Source organism: Ranitomeya variabilis, chromosome 1, assembly GCF_051348905.1.
Source record: "Ranitomeya variabilis isolate aRanVar5 chromosome 1, aRanVar5.hap1, whole genome shotgun sequence".
Lineage (NCBI taxonomy): Eukaryota > Metazoa > Chordata > Amphibia > Anura > Dendrobatidae > Ranitomeya > Ranitomeya variabilis.
In genome coordinates this window covers 1,060,031,098-1,060,052,483 of record NC_135232.1, presented here as the reverse complement: position 1 = coordinate 1,060,052,483, position 21,386 = coordinate 1,060,031,098, and positions in this window count along the sequence as shown.

Sequence of the window (21,386 nt, the reverse complement as noted above, 5' to 3'; positions counted from 1 at the left end):
GTATGTTGCATGCTGCATGTTGTATGTTGCATGTTGTATGTTGCATGAGGCATGTTGTATGTTGCATGTTGTATGTTGCATGGTGCATGTTGTATGTTGCATGCTGCATGTTGTATGTTGCATGAGGCATGTTGTATGTTGCATGGTGCATGTTGTATGGTGCATGTTGTATGTTGCATGGTGCATATGTTGCATGTTCCATGCTGCATGTTGTATGCTGCATGTTGCATGTTCCATGCTGCATGTTGCATGGTGCATATTGCATGGTGCATGTTGTATGGTGCATGTTGGATATTGTATTTTGCATGGTGCATGTTGTATGTTGCATGGTGTATGTTGCATGGTGCATGTTGTATGTTGCATGGTGCATGTTGTATGTTTGCATGTTGCATGGTGTATCTTGCATGGTGCATGTTGAATGTTGTATGTTGCATTGTGAAAGTTGCATGTTGCATGGTGCATGTTGTATATTGTGTGTTGCATTTTGCATGGTGCATATGTTGTATGTTGCATGTTGTATGTTGCATGGTGCATGTTGTATGTTGCATGGTGCATGTTGTATGTTGCATTGTGCATGTTGTATGTTGCATGGTGAATGTTGTATGTTGCATGTTGCATGTTGCATGGTGCATGTTGCATGGTGCATGTTGTATGGTGCATGTTGTATGTTGCATGGTGCATGTCGTATGTTGCATGGTGCATGTTGTATGTTGCATGGTGCATGTTGTATATTGCATGGTGCATGTTGTATGTTGTATGGTGCATGTTATATGTTGCATGGTGTATGTTGCATGTTATATGTTGCATGTTGTATGTTGTATGGCAGGGGTGTCAAACTGCATTCCTCGAGGGCCTCAAGTGTTTTCAAGTTTTCCTTCTCATTGCACAAGGTGCTGGAATCATTCTCTGCAGGTGATTAAATGATCACCTGTGCAATACAAGGAAATCCTGAAAATATGACCTGTTTGCAGCCCTTGAGGAATGCATTTTGACACCCCTGTTGTATGGTGCATGTTGCATGGTGCATGTTGTATGTTTGCATGTTGCATGGTTTTCTTGCATGTTGCATGTTGTATGATGCATGTTGCATGTTGCATGTTGTATGTTGCATGAGGCATGTTGTATGTTGCATGGTGCATGTTGTATGTTGCATGTTGTATGTTGCATGAGGCATGTTGTATGTTGCATGTTGTATGTTGCATGTTGTATGTTGCATGAGGCATGTTGTATGTTGCATGGTGCATGTTGTATGTTGCATGTTGTATGCTGCATGGTGCATGTTGTATGTTGCATGGTGCATGTTGTATGTTGCATGGTGCATATGTTGCATGTTCCATGCTGCATTTTGTATGCTGCATGTTGCATGTTCAATACTGCATGTTGCACGGTGCACATTGCATGGTGCATGTTGTATGGTGCATGTTAGATATTGTATGTTGCATGGTGCATGTTGTATGTTGCATGGTGTATGTTTCTTGGTGCATGTTGTATGTTGCATGGTGCATGTTGTATGTTTGCATGTTGCATGGTGTATCTTGCATGGTGCATGTTGAATGTTGTATGTTGCATTGTGAAAGTTGCATGGTGCATGTTGTATGTTGTGTGTTGTATTTTGCATGGTGCATATGTTGTATGTTGCATGGTGAATGTTGTATGTTGCATGGTGCAAGCTGCATGTTGTATGGTGCATGTTGTATGGTGCATGGTGTATCTTGCATGTTGCATGGTGCATGTTGTATGGTGCATGTTGCATGGTGTATCTTGCATGGTGCATGTTGTATGGTGCATGGTGTATGTTGCATGGTGTATGTTTCATGTTGTATGGTGCATGTTGCATGGTGCATGTTGTATGTTGCATGTTTGCATGTTGCATGGTGTATGTTGCATGGTGCATGTTCTATGGTGCATGTTGTATGTTGCATGGTGTATGTTGCATGGTGCATGTTGTATGTTGCATGGTGCATGTTGTATGTTTGCATGTTGCATGGTGTATCTTGCATGGTGCATGTTGAATGTTGTATGTTGCATTGTGAAAGTTGCATGTTGCATGGTGCATGTTGTACTTTGCATGGTGCATTTGTTGTATGTTGCATGTTGTATGTTGCATGGTGCATGTTGTATGTTGCATGTTGTATGTTGCATGGTGCATGTTGTATGTTGTATGGTGCATGGTGTATCTTGCATTGTTGCATGGTGTATCTTTCATGTTGCATGGTGCATGTTGTATGGTGCATGGTGTATGTTGCGTGGTGCATGTTGCATGGTGTATGTTTCATGTTGTATGGTGCATGTTGCATGGTGCATGTTGTATGTTGCATGGTGTATGTTGCATGGTGCATGTTCTATGGTGCATATTGTATGTTGCATGGTGCATGTTGTATGTTGCATGGTGCATCTTGTATGTTGCATGTTGTATGATGTATGTTGTATGGTGCAAGTTGTATGTTGCATGGTGCATGTTGTATGTTGCATGGTGCATAAGTTGCATGTTCCATGCTGCATGTTGCATGTCCCATGCTGCATGTTGCATGGTGCACATTGCATGGTGCATGTTGTATGGTGCATGGTGTATGTTGCATGGTGCATGTTGTATTTTGCAAGGCGCATGTTGTATGTTTGCATGTTGCATTGTGTATCTTGCATGGTGCATGTTGAATGTTGTATGTTGCATTGTGAAAGTTGCATGTTGCATGGTGCATGTTGTATGTTGTTTGTTGTATTTTGCATGGTGCATATGTTGTATTTTGCATGGTGCATATGTTGTATGTTGCATGGTGCATGTTGTATGTTGCATGGTGCATGTTGTATGTTGCATGGTGCATGTTGTATGTTGCATGGTGTATGTTGTATGTTGCATGGTGAATGTTGTATGTTGCATGGTGCATGTTGTATGTTGCATGGTGCATGTTGTATGTTGCATGGTGCATGTTGTATATTGCATGGTGCATATTGTATGTTGCACGGCGCAGGTTGCATGGTGCATGTTGTATGTTGCATGGTGCATGCTGTATGTTGCATGGTGCATGTTGTATGTTTGCATGTTGCATGGTGTATCTTGCATGGTGCATGTTGAATGTTGTATGTTGCATTGTGAAAGTTGCATGGTGCATGTTGTATGTTGTGTGTTGTATTTTGCATGGTGCATATGTTGTATGTTGCATGGTGCATGTTGCATAGTTCATGTTGCATGGTGCATGTTGTATGTTGCATGGTGCATGTTGTATGTTGCATGGTGAATGTTGCATGTTGCATGTTGTATGTTGCATGGTGCATATTGTATGTTGCATGGTGCATGTTGTATGTTGCATGGTGCATGTTGTATATTGCATGGTGCATGTTGTATGTTGCACGACACAGGTTGCATGGTGCATGTTGTATGTTGCATGGTGCATGCTGTATGTTGCAAGTTGCATGCTGTATGGTGCATGCTGTATGTTGCATGGTGTATGTTGCATGTTGTATGTTGCATGTTGTATATTGCATGGTGCACGTTGTATGTTGCATGTTGTATGGTTCATGTTGTATGGTGCATGCTGTATGTTGCATGGTGTATGTTGCATGGTGCATGTTGCTTGTTGTATGGTGCATGGTGCAGGTTGTATGTGGCATGGCACATGTTGCATGTTGTATGGCACATGTTGCATGGTGCATGTTAAATGTTGCGTGGTGCATGTTGTATGTTGCATGGTGCATGTTGTATGTTGCATGTTGTATGGCACATGTTGCATGTTGTATGTTGCATGGTGCATGCTGTATGTTGCATGGTGCATTTTGAATGTTGCATGGTGCACGTTGTATGTTGCATGTTTTGTGTTGCATAGTGCATTTTGCATGGTGCATGTCGTATGGTGCATTTTGAATGCTGCATGGTGCATGTTGTATGTTGCATGGTGCATGTTGCACGTTGTATGGTGCATGTTGTATGGTGCATGTTTTATGTTGCATGGTGCATGTTGTATGGTGCATGGTGCATGTTGTATGTTGCATGGTGCATGTTGTATGGTGCACGTTGTATGGTGCATGTTTTATGTTGCATGGTGCATGTTGTATATTGTATGTTGTATGTTGCATGGTGCATGTTGTATGTTGCATGGTGCATGTTGTATGTTGCATGGTGCATGTTGTATGTTGCATGCTGCATGTTGTATGTTGCATGCTGTATGTTGCATTGTGCATGGTGCATGGTGCATGTTGCATGGTACATATTACATGGTGCATTGTGCATGTTATATGTTGCATGGTGCATGTTGTATGGTGCATGTTGTATGGTGCATGTTTTATGTTGCATGGTGCATGTTATATGGTGCATGTTGTATGGTGCATGGTGCATGTTGTATGTTGCATGGTGCATGTTGTATGGTGCACGTTGTATGGTGCATGTTTTATGTTGCATGTTGTATGTTGCATGTTGTATGTTGCATTGTGCATGGTGCATGTTGTATGTTGCATGGTGAATGTTGCATTGTGCAAGTTGTGTGTTGCATGGTGAATGTTGCATTGTGCAAGTTGTGTGTTGCATGGTGAATGTTGCATGTTGCATTGTGCATGTTCTATGGTTCATGTTGTATGTTGCATGGTGTATGTTGCATGGTGTATGATGTATGTTGCATGGTGCATGTTGCATGTTGTATGGTGCATGTTGCATGCTGTATTGTGCATGTTGCATATTGCATGGTGCATAGCGTATGGTTCATGTTGCATGGTGCATGTTGCATGTTACATGTTCTATGGCACATGTTGCATGGTGAATGCTGCATGTTGCATTCTGCATATTGTATGTTGCATGTTGTATGTTGCATGTCGCATGGTGCATGTTGTATGTTGCATGTTGTATGTTGCTTGTTGCATGGTGCATGTTGCATGTAGTATGTTGCATGTTGTATGTTGAATTGTGCATGTTGTATGCTGCATGTAGTATGTTGCATGTTGTATGTTAAATTGAGCATGTTGTATGTTGCATGTTGTATGGTGCATGTTGTATGGTGCATGTTGCATGGTTTATGTTGCATGTTGAATGTTGCAATGTATGTTGCATGTTGTACGGTGCATGTTGTATGGTGTATGTTGCATGGTGCATGTTGCATGCTGTATGTTGCATGCTGTATGTTGCATGTTTCATGGTGTATTTTGCATGGTGCTTGTTGCATGGTGCATGTTATATGTTGCATGTTGAATGGTGTATGTTGTATGGTGCATGTTGTATGATGTATGTTGCATTTTGCATGGTGTATGTTGCATGGTGCTTGGTGCATGTTGTATAGTGCATGTTGTATGTTGCATGATGCTTGTTGTATGTTGCATGATGCTTGTTGCATGGTGCATGTTGTATGTTGCATGTTGTATGTTGCATGGTGCATGTTGTATGGTGCATTTTGTATGGTGTATGTTGCATGTTGTATGTTGCATGCTGCATGTTGCACGGTGCACATTGCATGGTGCATGTTGTATGGTGCATGTTGGATATTGTATGATGCATGGTGCATGTTGTATGTTGCATGGTGTATGTTGCATGGTGCATGTTGTATTTTGCAAGGCGCGTGTTGTATGTTTGCATGTTGCATTGTGTATCTTGCATGGTGCATGTTGAATGTTGTATGTTGCATTGTAAAAGTCGCATGTTGCATGGTGCATGTTGTATGTTGTGTGTTGTATTTTGCATGGTGCATATGTTGTATGTTGCATGGTGCATGTTGTATATTGCATGGTGCATATTGTATGTTGCACGGTGCAGATTTCATGGTGCATGCTGTATGCTACATGGTGCATGCTGTATGTTGCATGGTGCATGCTGTATGTTGCATGGTGCATGCTGCATGTTGCATGCTGTATGTTGCATGTTGTATGTTGCATGGTGCATGCTGTATGTTGCATGTTGTATGTTGCTTGTTGCATGGTGCAAGTTGCATGTAGTATGTTGCATGTTGTATGTTGAATTGTGCATGTTGTATGCTGCATGTTGCATGATGCATGTAGTATGTTGCATGTTAAATATAGATACCACTGATACATATCAGGTGCAATATATCATAGGGAAACACCCTTAAATTGGACATAGATCATAGGGTACAACTCCACCGCTAATATATATCCTACAGAGAAACTGGAGTAGATATTAACCCAACAGCATATTGAGCTAAAAAATGGTAATTTTATTATAAATATGAAATACACAAATACATCAACATAAAAAAAGACAAGGTGCGCATAAAGTTCTCATACATTGGACATAATCCACTGCAAGTAACACCATGGGATTAATAACAGACCGAAAAGATTCCTATCAGTGTAGGTCTCAGTAAGCTACGGATGACTATATCTAAGGGTGTAGTCGCATTAAGTATAACCCCTTTAAAGTCTGAGTAAATCAGGGAAAGAAGCGAATACATCAAGGTCTGTCTTACCCATATTGTCTTGGTGCCAGTGTCTGTCCAAACTGCCCCTATAGTAGTATGTTGCATGTTGTATGTTAAATTGAGCATGTTGTATGTTGCATGTTGTATGGTGCATGTTGCATGGTTTATGTTGCATGTTGAATGTTGCATGGTGTATGTTGCATGTTGTACGGTGCATGTTGTATGGTGTATGTTGCATGGTGCATGTTGCATGCTGTATGTTGCATGTTGCATGGTGCATGTTGTATGTTGCATGGTGTATTTTGCATGGTGCATGTTATATGTTGCATGTTGAATGGTGTATGCTGTATGTTGTATGGTGCATGTTATATGATGTATGTTGCATTTTGCATGGTGTATGTTGCAGGTGCTTGGTGCATGTTGTATGTTGCATGTTGTATGTTGCATGATGCTTGTTGCATGGTGCATGTTGTATGTTGCATGGTGCATGTTGTATGTTGCATGGTGCATGTTGTATGTTGCATGTTGTACGTTGCATTGTGCATGGTGCATGTTGTATGTTGCATGGTGAATGTTGCATGTTGCATTGTGCATGTTGTATGTTGCATGGTGAATGTTGCATGTTGCATTGTGCATGTTCTATGGTTCATGTTGTATGTTGCATGGTGTATGTTGCATGGTGCATGTTGCATGTTGTATGCTGTATGTTGCATGGTGCATGTTGTATGTTGCATTCTGCATATTGTATGTTGCATGATGTATGTTGCATGTCGCATGGTGCATGTTGTATGTTGCTTGTTGCATGGTGCATGTTGCATGTATGCATGTTGTATGTTGAATTGTGCATGTTGTATGCTGCATGTTGCATGATGCATGTTGTATGTTAAATTGAGCATGTTTTATGTTGCATGTTGTATGGTGCATGTTGCATGGTTTATGTTGCATGTTGAATGTTGCATGGTGTATGTTGCATGTTGTACGGTGCATGTTGTATGGTGCATGTTGCATGGTGCATGTTGCATGTTGTACATTGCATGTTGCATGCTGTATGTTGCATGTTGCATGTTGCATGTTGTATGTTGCATGGTGTATTTTGCATGGTGCTTGTTGCATGGTGCATGTTATATGTTGCATGTTGAATGGTGTATGTTGTATGTTGTATGGTGCATGTTGTATGATGTATGTTGCATTTTGCATGGTGTATGTTGCATGGTGCTTGGTGCATGTTGCATGTTGCATGATGCTTGTTGCATGGTGCATGTTGTATGTTATATGGTGCATGTTGTATGTTGCATGGTGCATGTTGTATGGTGCATGTTGTATGTTGCATGGTGCATGTTGCATGGTGCACGTTGTATGGTGCATTTTGTATGGTGTATGTTGCATGTTGTATGTTGCATGTTGTACGTTGCATGTTGCATTGTGCATGGTGCATGTTGTATGTTGCTTTGTGCATGTTGTATGTTGCATGGTGAATGTTGCATGTTGCATTGTGCATGTTGTATGTTGCATGGTGAATGTTGCATGTTGCATTGTGCATGTTCTATGGTTCATGTTGTATGTTGCATGGTGTATGTTGCATGGTGCATGTTGCATGTTGTAAGTAACCCCCGGATGAGGCACGGAGGGTCGGAAGGAGGGGGGCATGACCAGGCAGGTTGCCAGTGACCAGGTGATTGGGTTTTTGGGAAAAGGCAGGGAGAATGACAAAGAAGGAGGGGGGGGAGGAAGTAAAAGGATTGACAAAGGGGGAAATGACATAGGGGAAGTGACCTAGGCATGGGGGGGAAGGGGGGTCAAGGGGATAAAAGGACGCAGGGATTAGCCATAACCCTCTTTTCACTCCCAGGATGGCAGGACAACGAAGCCAACACAAGCCTTTGAAGCAAGCAAGAAGACTTCTGGAAAGACAATGGACAGCAAGCAAGATACCACACCTCCTGGAGATTCAAGTGGAAGGACATTACAGAAATCCTCAGAACAACTACTCCCCTCATCATTTCACATGCACATTCCTTCAAACAAACAAAGAAGACAGGAAGCATGTCTGCTGCTTCAGGGAGTATAATATGGGGGATATAAGTATGGGGGATGCGGGTACATATATACAGTACACAATATACAATATAGTGTCTTCAGGCAGAAACAACATGGAGTTTTTTTTGCTTGGGGTGTGTTCACACATAGCGCCATAGCTTGTAACTGTAAGATAATCCATGACTGCCATTCTGTACCAACTCTGGTGGATTTTGGTGCAGATTTGTGCTTTTATTTGCCTCGCCTGGCACTCCTGTGGTAATGGTGGCCTGGTTCCCCAGTGTCTGTGTTCTGGCAGACCAGAAGATGGCACAGGCCATACTACTCTCACCATGAGAGGTCCAGGGGGGTATACACAACATAAATGATCACACTGTGGATTTGTTATATATATATGTACAGTGTATATATATATATAGGATCATTATATCCTGGGAGATCTGTGTCCTCAGGGCAGGGCCGGACTGGGACTAAAATTCAGCCCTGGCATTTGAAGTTACACAGGCCCACTTGTCACATGGTGACTGTATAATATCTTTGTACACTTGTAGGCAGGGCCGGTTTTAGGCAAAGTGGGGTGTTATGACCCCAGTGGACAGGGTCTCAGAGGAACGTGTAAGTCTGCAAGATACAAAAATCCAGCTCATAGGGCTGTGGTAACTGGGTTGACCAAATAGCTACTCCTAACGCCAACACTAGAAGTAGCCGGGGATCATGCCTACGGTGATCGCTAGATGACTCGCGCCAGCCGGAGAATCTAACTACCCCCAGGAGAAGAAAACAAAGACCTCTCTTGCCTCCAGAGAAAGGGACCCCAAAGCAAGATACAAGCCCCCCACAAATAATAACGGTGAGGTAAGAGGAAATGACAAACACAGAAATGAACCAGGTTCAGCAAAGAGAGGCCAGCTTACTAATAGCAGAATAAAGCAAGATAACTTATCTGGTCAACAAAAACCCTATAAAAATCCACGCTGGAGATTCAAGAACCCCCGAACCGTCTAACGGTCCGGGGGGAGAACACCAGCCCCCTAGAGCTTCCAGCAAAGGTCAGGATTAGTGTTGAGCATTCCGATGCTGCAAGTATCGGGTATCGGCCGATACTTGCTGTATCGGAATTCCGATACCGGGATTCCGATACTCTTGTGGTATCGGGTATCGGGTATCGCAACAACATTAATGTTAAAATGTGTAAAAGAGAGAATTAAAATAAAAAATATCGCTATACTCACCTGTCCGACGCAGCCGGGACTTCAGCGAGGGAACCGGCAGCGTTGTTTGTTTAAAATTCGCGCTATTACTTGGTTACGTGAATTCCCGGCTTGTGATTGGTCAGGTCGGCCATGTTGTCGAAATTACGTCACGGCTTGCTGTGATTGGTCCGCGTCCCGGCAATATGGCCGCCCTGACCAATCACAAGCCGTGACGTCACGGGAGGCTGGACACGCGCCCATTTTAAAATGAGCGCGTCCAGCCTCCCGGCTTGTGATTGGTTGACCGCGGCGCAACCAATCACAAGCCGTGACGTCACGGGAGGCTGGACACGCGCCCATTTTAAAATGAGCGCGTCCAGCCTCCCGGCTTGTGATTGGTTGACCGCGGCGCAACCAATCACAAGCCGTGACGTCACGGGAGGCTGGACACGCGCCAATTTTAAAGTGAGCGCGTGTCCAGCCTCCTGTGACGTCACGGCTTGTGATTGGTCAGGGTGGCCATATTGCCGGGACGCGGACCAATCACAGCAAGCCGTGACGTAATTTCGTCACGGCTTGCTGTGATTGGTCCGCGTCCCGGCAACATGGCCGACCTGACCAATCACAAGCCGGGAATTCACGTAACCAAGTAATAGCGCGAATTTTAAACAAACAACGCTGCCGGTTCCCTCGCTGAAGTCCCGGCTGCGTCGGAGAGGTGAGTATAGCGATATTTTTTATTTTAATTCTTTCTTTTACACATTTATATGGTTCTCAGGGCCTGAAGGAGAGTTTCCTCTCCTTCAGACCCTGGGAACCATCAGGAATACCGTCCGATACATGAGTCCCATTGACTTGTATTGGTATCGGGTATCGGTATCGGATTGGATCCGATATTTTGCCGGTATCGGCCGATACTTTCCGATACCGATACTTTCAAGTATCGGACGGTATCGCTCAACACTAGTCAGGATACAGATAGGAACAAGCTGGACAAAAATACCAAACAAAACAAAAGCAAAAAGCAAAGAAGCAGACTTAGCTTGAAAAACAGGAACCAGGATCAGAGGACAAGAGCACAACAGATTAGCTCTGATTTCAACGATGCCAGGCATTGAACTGAAGGTCCAGGGAGCTTAAATAGCAACGCCCCTGAACTAACGGCCCAGGTGAGGATATAGGAAAAGACAGACGCTCCAGAGTCAAATCACTAATGACCACTAGAGGGAGCAAAAAGCAAAATCACAACAGTACCCCCCCCTTAGTGAGGGGTCATTGAACCCTCACCACGACCACCAGGGCGATCAGGATGAGCGGCGTGAAAGGCACGAACTAAATCGGCCGCATGAACATCAGAGGCGACCACCCAGGAATTATCTTCCTGACCATAGCCCTTCCACTTGACCAGGTACTGAAGCCTCCGCCTGGAGAGACGAGAATCCAAGATCTTCTCCACCACGTACTCCAACTCGCCCTCAACCAACACCGGAGCAGGAGGCTCAGCAGAAGGAACCACAGGCACAACGTACCGCCGCAACAAGGACCTATGAAACACGTTGTGGATAGCAAACAACACAGGAAGATCCAGGCGAAAGGATACAGGATTAAGAATTTCCAATATCTTGTAAGGACCAATAAAACGAGGTTTAAATTTGGGAGAGGAAACCTTCATAGGAACAAAGCGGGAAGAAAGCCACACCAAATCCCCAACACGTAGACGGGGACCCACACCGCGGCGGCGGTTGGCAAAGCGCTGAGCCCTCTCCTGTGACAACTTCAAGTTGTCCACCACAAGATTCCAGATCCGCTGCAACCTATCCACCACAGAATCCACCCCAGGGCAGTCAGAAGGTTCCACATGACCCGAAGAAAAACGAGGGTGGAAACCAGAGTTGCAGAAAAACGGCGAAACCAAGGTGGCGGAACTAGCCCGATTATTAAGGGCAAACTCAGCTAACGGCAAGAAGGTCACCCAATCGTCCTGATCAGCAGAGACAAAACACCTCAAATAAGCCTCCAAAGTCTGATTAGTTCGCTCCGTCTGTCCATTAGTCTGAGGATGGAAAGCAGACGAAAACGACAAGTCAATGCCCATCCTACTACAAAAGGATCGCCAGAATCTGGAAACGAACTGGGATCCTCTGTCTGACACAATATTCTCAGGGATGCCGTGCAAACGAACCACGTTCTGGAAAAACACAGGAACCAGATCGGAAGAGGAAGGCAGTTTAGGCAAAGGAACCAAATGGACCATCTTGGAGAAGCGATCACATATCACCCAGATAACAGACATGCCCTGAGACACCGGAAGATCAGAAATGAAATCCATGGAGATATGTGTCCAAGGTCTCTTAGGGACAGGCAAGGGCAAGAGCAACCCGCTGGCACGAGAACAGCAAGGCTTAGCTCGAGCACAAGTCCCACAGGACTGTACAAATGACCGCACATCCCTAGACAAGGAAGGCCACCAAAAGGATCTGGCCACCAGATCTCTGGTGCCAAAAATTCCTGGGTGACCTGCCAACACCGAGGAATGAACCTCGGAAATGACTCTGCTGGTCCACTTATCAGGCACAAACAGTCTGTCAGGTGGACAAGAATCAGGCCTATCAGCCTGAAATCTCTGCAACACACGTCGCAGATCTGGAGAAATAGCTGACAAGATAATACCATCCTTAAGAATACCAACAGGTTCAGCGACTCCAGGAGCATCAGGCACAAAGCTCCTGGAAAGAGCATCGGCCTTCACATTCTTTGAACCTGGTAAATACGAAACAACAAAGTCAAAATGGGAGAAAAACAATGACCAGCGGGCCTGTCTAGGATTCAGGCGTTTAGCAGACTCGAGATACATCAGATTTTTGTGATCAGTCAAGACCACCACACGATGCTTAGCACCCTCGAGCCAATGACGCCACTCCTCAAATGCCCATTTCATGGCCAACAACTCCCGATTGCCCACATCATAATTTCGCTCCGCAGGCGAAAACTTCCTAGAGAAAAAGGCGCAAGGTCTCATAACAGAGCAACCAGGGCCTCTCTGCGACAAAACGGCCCCTGCTCCAATCTCTGAAGCATCCACCTCAACTTGAAAGGGAAGCGAGACATCAGGCTGGCACTAAACAGGCGCCGAAGTAAACCGACGTTTCAACTCCTGGAAAGCCTCCACGGCAGCAGGAGCCCAATTAACCACATCGGAGCCCTTCTTGGTCATATCCGTCAAAGGTTTCACAATGCTAGAAAAGTTAGCGATAAAACGACGGTAGAAGTTAGCGAAACCCAAGAACTTCTGAAGACTCTTAACTGACGAGGGCTGAGTCCAATCAAGAATAGCTCGGACCTTGACTGGGTCCATCTCCACAGCAGAAGGGGAAAAAATGAACCCCAAAAAGGGAACCTTCTGTACACCAAAAAGACACTTTGAGCCCTTGACAAACAAAGAATTTTCACGCAAAATTTTAAAGACCATCCTGACCTGCTCCACATGCGAGTCCCAATTATCAGAAAAAACCAGAATATCATCCAGATAAACGATCAGAAATTTATCCAGATAGTTCTGGAAAATGTCATGCATAAAGGACTGAAAAACTGAAGGGGCATTAGAGAGCCCAAAAGGCATCACCAAGTACTCAAAATGACTTCGGGCGTATTGAATGCGGTTTTCCATTCATCCCCTTGCTTAATGCGCACAAGGTTGTACGCACCACGAAGGTCTATCTTGGTAAACCACTTGGCACCTTTAATCCGGGCAAACAAGTCAGACAACAGCGGCAAAGGATACTGAAATTTGACAGTGATCTTATTTAAAAGCCGATAGTCAATACAAGGCCTCAAAGATCCGTCCTTTTTAGCCACAAAAAAGAATTCCGCACCAAGAGGGGAAGAAGACGGACGGATGTATCCTTTCTCCAGAGACTCCTTGATATATGAACGCATAGCGGTATGTTCAGGTATCGACAGATTAAACAGTCTTCCCTTAGGAAATTTACTGCCTGGAATCAAATCTATTGCACAGTCACATTCCCTATGAGGAGGCAATGCACTGGACCTGGACTCGCTAAAGACATCCTGATAATCAGACAAGTACTCCGGAACTTCCGAAGGCGTAGAAGAAGCAATAGACACAGGCAGGGAATCCTCATGAATACCACGACAGCCCCAACTAGACACTGACATAGCCTTCCAGTCAAGGACTGGATTATGGGTCTGTAACCATGGCAGCCCCAAAACAACCAAATCATGCATTTTATGTAGAACGAGAAAACGTATCACCTCGCGGTGTTCAGGAGTCATGCACATGGTAACCTGTGTCCAATACTGCGGCTTATTTTCTGCCAATGGCGTAGCATCAATACCCCTAAGAGGGATAGGATTTTCTAATGGTTCAAGAATAAAACCACAGCGCTTAGCAAATGAGAGATCCATAAGACTCAGGGCAGCACCTGAATCTACAAACGCCATGACAGGATAAGATGACAGTGAGCAAATCAAAGTTACAGACAGAATAAACTTAGGATGCAAATTACCAACGGTGACAGGACTAACAACCTTAGATATACGTTTAGAGCATGCTGAGATAACATGTGTAGAATCACCACAGTAGTAGCACAAGCCATTCCGGCGTCTATGAATTTTCCTCTCATTTCTAGTCAGGATTCTATCACATTGCATCAAATCAGGTGTCCGTTCAGACAACACCATGAGGGAATTTGCGGTTTTTCTATCACATTGCATCACATCAGGTGTCTGTTCAGACAACAACATGAGGGAATTAGCGGTTTTGCGCTCCCGCAACCGCCGGTCAATTTGAATAGCCAGGGACATGGTATCATTCAGACCTGTGGGAATGGGAAAACCCACCATCACATTCTTAATGGCTTCAGAAAGGCCATTTCTAAAATTAGCGGCCAGTGCACACTCGTTCCAATGTGTCAGCACGGACCATTTCCGAAATTTTTGGCAATACACCTCAGCCTCGTCCTGGCCCTGAGACATAGCCAGCAAGGCTTTCTCTGCCTGAATCTCAAGATTGGGTTCCTCATAAAGTAAACCGAGCGCCAGAAAAAACGCATCAATATCAGCCAATGCCGGATCTCCTGGCGCCAACGAAAAAGCCCAATCCTGAGGGTCACCCCGTAAGAATGAAATAACAATTTTTACTTGTTGAGCAGAGTCTCCAGATGAACAAGGTTTCAGGGACAAAAATAATTTACAATTATTCCTGAAATTCCTAAACTTAAATCGGTCTCCTGAAAACAGTTCAGGAATCGGTATCTTAGGTTCTGACATAGGACTTCTGATAACATAACTGATAACATAATCTTGTATACTCTGCACACGAGCGGCAAGCTGGTCCACACTTGTAATCAAGGTCTGGACATTCATGTCTGCAGCAAGCTTAAGCCACTCTGAGGTAAAGGGGAAAAGAAAAAAAAATGAGAGAGGGAAAAAAAAAAAAAAAAAACTCAAAATTTTCTTTCTTATAATCCCACTTCTGCAATGCATTAAACATTTAATACTGGCCTGGCATACTGTTATGACCCCAGTGGACAGGGTCTCAGAGGAACGTGTAAGTCTGCAAGATACAAAAATCCAGCTCATAGGGCTGTGGTAACTGGGTTGACCAAATAGCTACTCCTAACGCCAACACTAGAAGTAGCCGGGGATCATGCCTACGGTGATCGCTAGATGACTCGCGCCAGCCGGAGAATCTAACTACCCCTAGGAGAAGAAAACAAAGACCTCTCTTGCCTCCAGAGAAAGGGACCCCAAAGCAAGATACAAGCCCCCCACAAATAATAACGGTGAGGTAAGAGGAAATGACAAACACAGAAATGAACCAGGTTCAGCAAAGAGAGGCCAGCTTACTAATAGCAGAATAAAGCAAGATAACTTATCTGGTCAACAAAAACCCTATAAAAATCCACGCTGGAGATTCAAGAACCCCCGAACCGTCTAACGGTCCGGGGGAGAACACCAGCCCCCTAGAGCTTCCAGCAAAGGTCAGGATACAGATAGGAACAAGCTGGACAAAAATACCAAACAAAACAAAAGCAAAAAGCAAAGAAGCAGACAGCTTGAAAAACAGGAACCAGGATCAGAGGACAAGAGCACAACAGATTAGCTCTGATTTCAACGATGCCAGGCATTGAACTGAAGGTCCAGGGAGCTTAAATAGCAACGCCCCTGAACTAACGGCCTAGGTGAGGATATAGGAAAAGACAGACGCTCCAGAGTCAAATCACTAATGACCACTAGAGGGAGCAAAAAGCAAAATCACAACAGTGGGGCCCTAGGCAAAGTTTAAAATGCGTCCCCAAATGCTAACATATTGCACATCACACAGAAGCCTTTCTGTTGTATTTACGTGCGCTGAGTTCAGGCCGCTAAACGAGTTTGATCGACAATACTGAAGTTGTTCAACGCTTGTTTCCCGGCCTCTTTCCACCAGCTGAGGAATAATGATGAGACAGAACGATCACTAATAGATCACCATACAGTATCATGTTTTCAGCAGCACATCTACAGTTTACACTGGCAATGTGCTGCTGACAACAAGGCTTTTTGTTCCAGCAAAAACAATCCGAATATGCAGCATTTTACTTGTTTAGTAAAATACACCCCATAGTCCTCCATATATTATAATGTGCTCCATAGTCCTCCATATAGTATAATACACTCCCTATAGGCCTCCATATATTAAAATACACTGCTCAGTCCTCCACATAGTATAATACACTCCTCATAGTCCTCCATATAGCATAATACAATCCTCATAGTCCTCCATATAGCATAATACAATCCTCATAGTGCTCCATATAGTATAATGCACCGCCACAGTCATCCATGTAGTACAATTCACTTCCCATAGTATAATGCACCCCATAGTTCTTCATATAGTATAACGTATTCCCCATAGTCCTCGATACAGTATAATGCAGCCCACATATAGTATAATGCAGCCACCCCAGAGTATAATGCAGCCACCCCAGAGTATAATGCAGCCACCCCAGAGTATAATGCAGCCACCCCAGAGTATGTAACCCCCATAGAATATAATACAGCCCACCTCCCCATAATATATAATGTAGACCCCCATAGAATATAATGCAGCCCCCCATAGTATATAACGCAGCCTCCCCCATAGAATATAATATACCCCCACAATAGTATATAACACAGCCACATAGTACATAACATGGCCTCCCCCATAGAATATAATATACTCCCCATAGTATATAGCAAAGCCCGCATATTATATAGCACAAACCGCATAGTATACAGCACAGCCTGCATACTATAGCACAGCTCGCGTAGTAGATAACACAGCCCACACAGCAGTATTCAGCACAGACCACACAGTAGTATACAGCACAGACCACACAGTAGTATACAGCACAGCCCACGTAGAAGTATACAGCACAGTCCACACAGTAGTATACAGCACAGCCCACAGAGTAATATATACAGCACAGCCCACAGAGTAATATATACAGCACAGCCCACAAAGTAATATATACAGCACAGCCCACAAAGTAATATATACAGCACAGCCCACAGAGAACTATATACAGCACAGCCCACAGAGAACTATATACAGCACAGCCCACAGAGAACTATATAAAGCACAGCCCAGAGTACTATATACAGCACAGCCCAGAGTACTATATAAAGCACAGCCCAGAGAGTACTATATACAGCACAGCCCAGAGAGTACTATATACAGCACAGCCCACAGAGTACTATATACAGCACAGCCCACAGAGTACTATATACAGCACAGCCCACAGAGTACTATACACAGCACAGCCCACAGAGTACTATATACAGCACAGCCCACAGAGTACTATATACAGCACAGCCCACAGAGTACTATATACAGCACAGCCCACAGAGTACTATATACAGCACAGCCCACAGAGAACTATATACAGCACACAGTAGTATACAGCACAGAGCACAGCCCACAGAGAACTATATATAGCACAGAGCACACAGTAGTATACAGCACAGCCCACAGAGAGCTATATACAGCCCACAGCAGTATACAGCACAGAGCACAGCCCACAGAGAATTATATACAGCCCACAGCAGTATACAGCACAGAGCACAGCCCACAGAGAACTATATATAGCACAGAGCACACAGTAGTATACAGCACAGAGCACAGCCCACAGAGAGCTATATACAGCCCACAGCAGTATACAGCACAGAGCACAGCCCACAGAGAACTATATACAGCCCACAGTAGTATACAGCACAGAGCACAGCCCACAGAGAGCTATATACAGCCCACAGTAGTATACAGCACAGAGCACAGCCCACAGAGAACTATATACAGCCCACAGCAGTATACAGCACAGAGCACAGCCCACAGAGAACTATATACAGCCCACAGCAGTATACAGCACAGAGCACAGCCCACAGAGAACTATATACAGCCCACAGCAGTATACAGCACAGAGCACAGCCCACAGACAACTATATACAGCCCACAGCAGTATACAGCACAGAGCACAGCCCACAGAGAACTATATACAGCCCACAGCAGTATACAGCACAGAGCACAGCCCACAGAGAACTATATACAGCCCACAGCAGTATACAGCACAGAGCACAGCCCACAGAGAACTATATACAGCCCACAGCAGTATACAGTACAGAGCACAGCCCACAGAGAACTATATACAGCCCACAGCAGTATACATAGTTACATAGTTACATAGTTATTAAGGTTGAAGGAAGACTGTAAGTCCATCTAGTTCAACCCATAGCCTAACCTAACATGCCCTAACATGTTGATCCAGGGGAAGGCAAAAAAACCCCATGTGGTAAGAGTAAGCTCCACCATGGGGAAAAAAATTCCTTCCCGACTCCACATACGGCAATCAGACTAGTTCTCTGGATCAACGCCTTATCAAGGAATCTAGTGTATATACCCTGTAACATTATACTTTTCCAGAAAGGTATCCAGTCCCCTCTTAAATTTAATTAATGAATCACTCATTACAACATCATACGGCAGAGAGTTCCATAGTCTCACTGCTCTTACAGTAAAGAATCCGCGTCTGTTATTATGCTTAAACCTTCTTTCCTCCAGACGTAGAGGATGCCCCCTTGTCCCTGTCTCAGGTCTATGATTAAAAAGATCATCAGAAAGGTCTTTGTACTGTCCCCTCATATATTTATACATTAACATAAGATACAGCACAGAGCACAGCCCACAGAGAACTATATACAGCCCACAGCAGTATACAGCACAGAGCACAGCCCACAGAGAACTATATACAGCCCACATCTCTTCTCTTCCTCCCCTCACCTCCTCCGAGAATGGCCCCACAGTCCAGAAAAAAAAAAACTCTCCTCACCTCTCCTCGTGCCCAGCGTTGCTTCCTGGTTCCTGCTCCTGTCTCAGCAGCTGCAGTCTGCCCGGGACACAGCAGGTGCACCCGCAGTGTCAGAGGCAGAGCGGGGAATGATGGGAGAGGAGCGTCTGTAGACGCTCTCTCCTCCATCATTGCATTCAACTGTTCCGGCGTCTATACGCCGGTATAGTTGAATGCGACGGCGGGGGCGGCGGATTGAGCGGCCCACCACTGGCACCGGCCCTTCTGGCATTTGCCAGAAGTGCCCTATGGCCAGTCCGGCCCTGCCTCAGGGATCTCTATATGTTACCTGCCTCATGCGTCCCCGTGGCAGGGCTGCAGACACGGGTACATGTATAGTAATATATATAGACAATGCTTATATTATGTACTGCATGGCTGTTATACCTTGGATAACTACCTGATTATTCAAAGCAGGTATATATATACATACTGCCATAGGGTATGCATGGGACTGGGGGTATTTATAGATACTGTAGCATGTTGGTGTATGCCGATGAGATATACATATTGCAAATGAGTGCATGGCGAATATATGGGATTCTTCAATATAATGCATGGCATGTATGTATATGCTGCAATTGAGGCCAGGGGTATATATTGATACCACAGTACAGTGCATGGCGCTTGTATGCATACTTTTACTGTTAAGGGTGATAGCAGGCAGGCGTATCACAAGTGCTAATAGGCAAAATATCCGATATATGGGTTCTGGATTATATATTTCGATATTAGATGATATATATGCCGCCATTAATTTTATGGTGCAAAGGGGTTACATCAATATCACTCTCTAGTAATATCTGCATGCATTAATGTTATTATATATCATAGACACTGGGTTTAATACATGATGGTATATACACATTGCTGTAGGATTCATGGCGGATATATCGATATTACATTATCCAGATATTTCTGGAGCATACAAGGCCTATTGTGGGACACGGGATGTATGGGTATATATATGTGGGCGTATATACATATAAATATATGTGTGTGGGTTTATGCGGGTATGTATATGTATATATACGTGGGGCGGATCTACAGATATTTTGCATGATTCATTGCTGATATATCAGATAATTCAGTATAGTGTAGGGCATAAAGCCATGTATATACTACAACCATCTTAGCACCATTACTGAAGAGACGCTATTACCTTGTGTCCCAACCGGTACTTCCAGTTTTATGATCCCCATTACACCAGGCTGTATGCTGGGGGAGGGGTGAGGCCCTGAGGGGAATTGCACACACACTCCCAAGGGAAGGGGGAAGCCGGCCCTGTGCTATATGCTTGACGTATGGTCTATATGGAGGCTATCTATCCATGCCAGTTCTGCTGGGAATATATTCGCTTCACCTTTATATGTTGTACCCCTGAGAATAGCTGCACATCAGTGTGGGTGTGGATGTATGTATATATATATATATATATATATATATATATATATGTATGTATACGGCTGGACCTCGGCATATATTACTATTATTGGTTTATATAGCACCATTAATTCCATGGTGCTGTACATGAGAAGGGGTTACATACAGAATTATAGATACAGTAAACAAATTGACAATGGCAGACTGGTACAGAAGGGATAAGACCCTGTCCTTGCGGACTTACATACTGGAAATATTCCTACATTATATATATGTATATAGCAGTCTCCCTATCTGTTGTACCTCCTGAGCTATAATATATACAAGTGTCCCCCGGTACGTTTGGCTCTATACATGTATACTTTTACCCCAGACTTATGGCTGGCCCACAGGATATGGGTGGACTTAATAATAATAATAATAATAATGAAAAATGGTCTTTGTGTCACGCTGGCATGTCCGCGGCGCGTTGCAGTTGGGACACATTGTCATTGCGGTCCACATTGGGGCGCACAATCTAAATAGTTTATATGGCACTTCCTCTATATGTATAATCGGACCCTGAAAGTATAGTGCTACCCGGGGATATACATTATATATCCATACTCCAGAAGCCCAGTATATATGGCCAAGAGGCAGAGCCAAAAGGGTCCGTGTTTAATGGGTATAGCCTCTGCTGCAACCAAGAAGCAGGGCCAAAAAACACATGCCAGCATTACCGAGGGCAGGCAGAACCCTAAGCAGCACGGTAGCCCAGTGGTTAAGACTGCTGCTTGCAGCATGAGAGATCACGGTTCTAGTCCCACCACGGGAAGTAGCAAATGGAAGTGCAAAATTTAAGGACATAACACTGCTGGCCATTACTAAGGGCTAGCAGAGACAAACAACAAGTTTTTATTTAACACCCTGGGAAATTAGGCAATTGCTTCAATTGCTAGGACAGGCAAGAGTCATGAGCGGTGCCTTTATCCTATATGGTTGACCGTAATATAGATGAATTACCGTAAAGTAGGTAATATAGTGGATGAGGAATT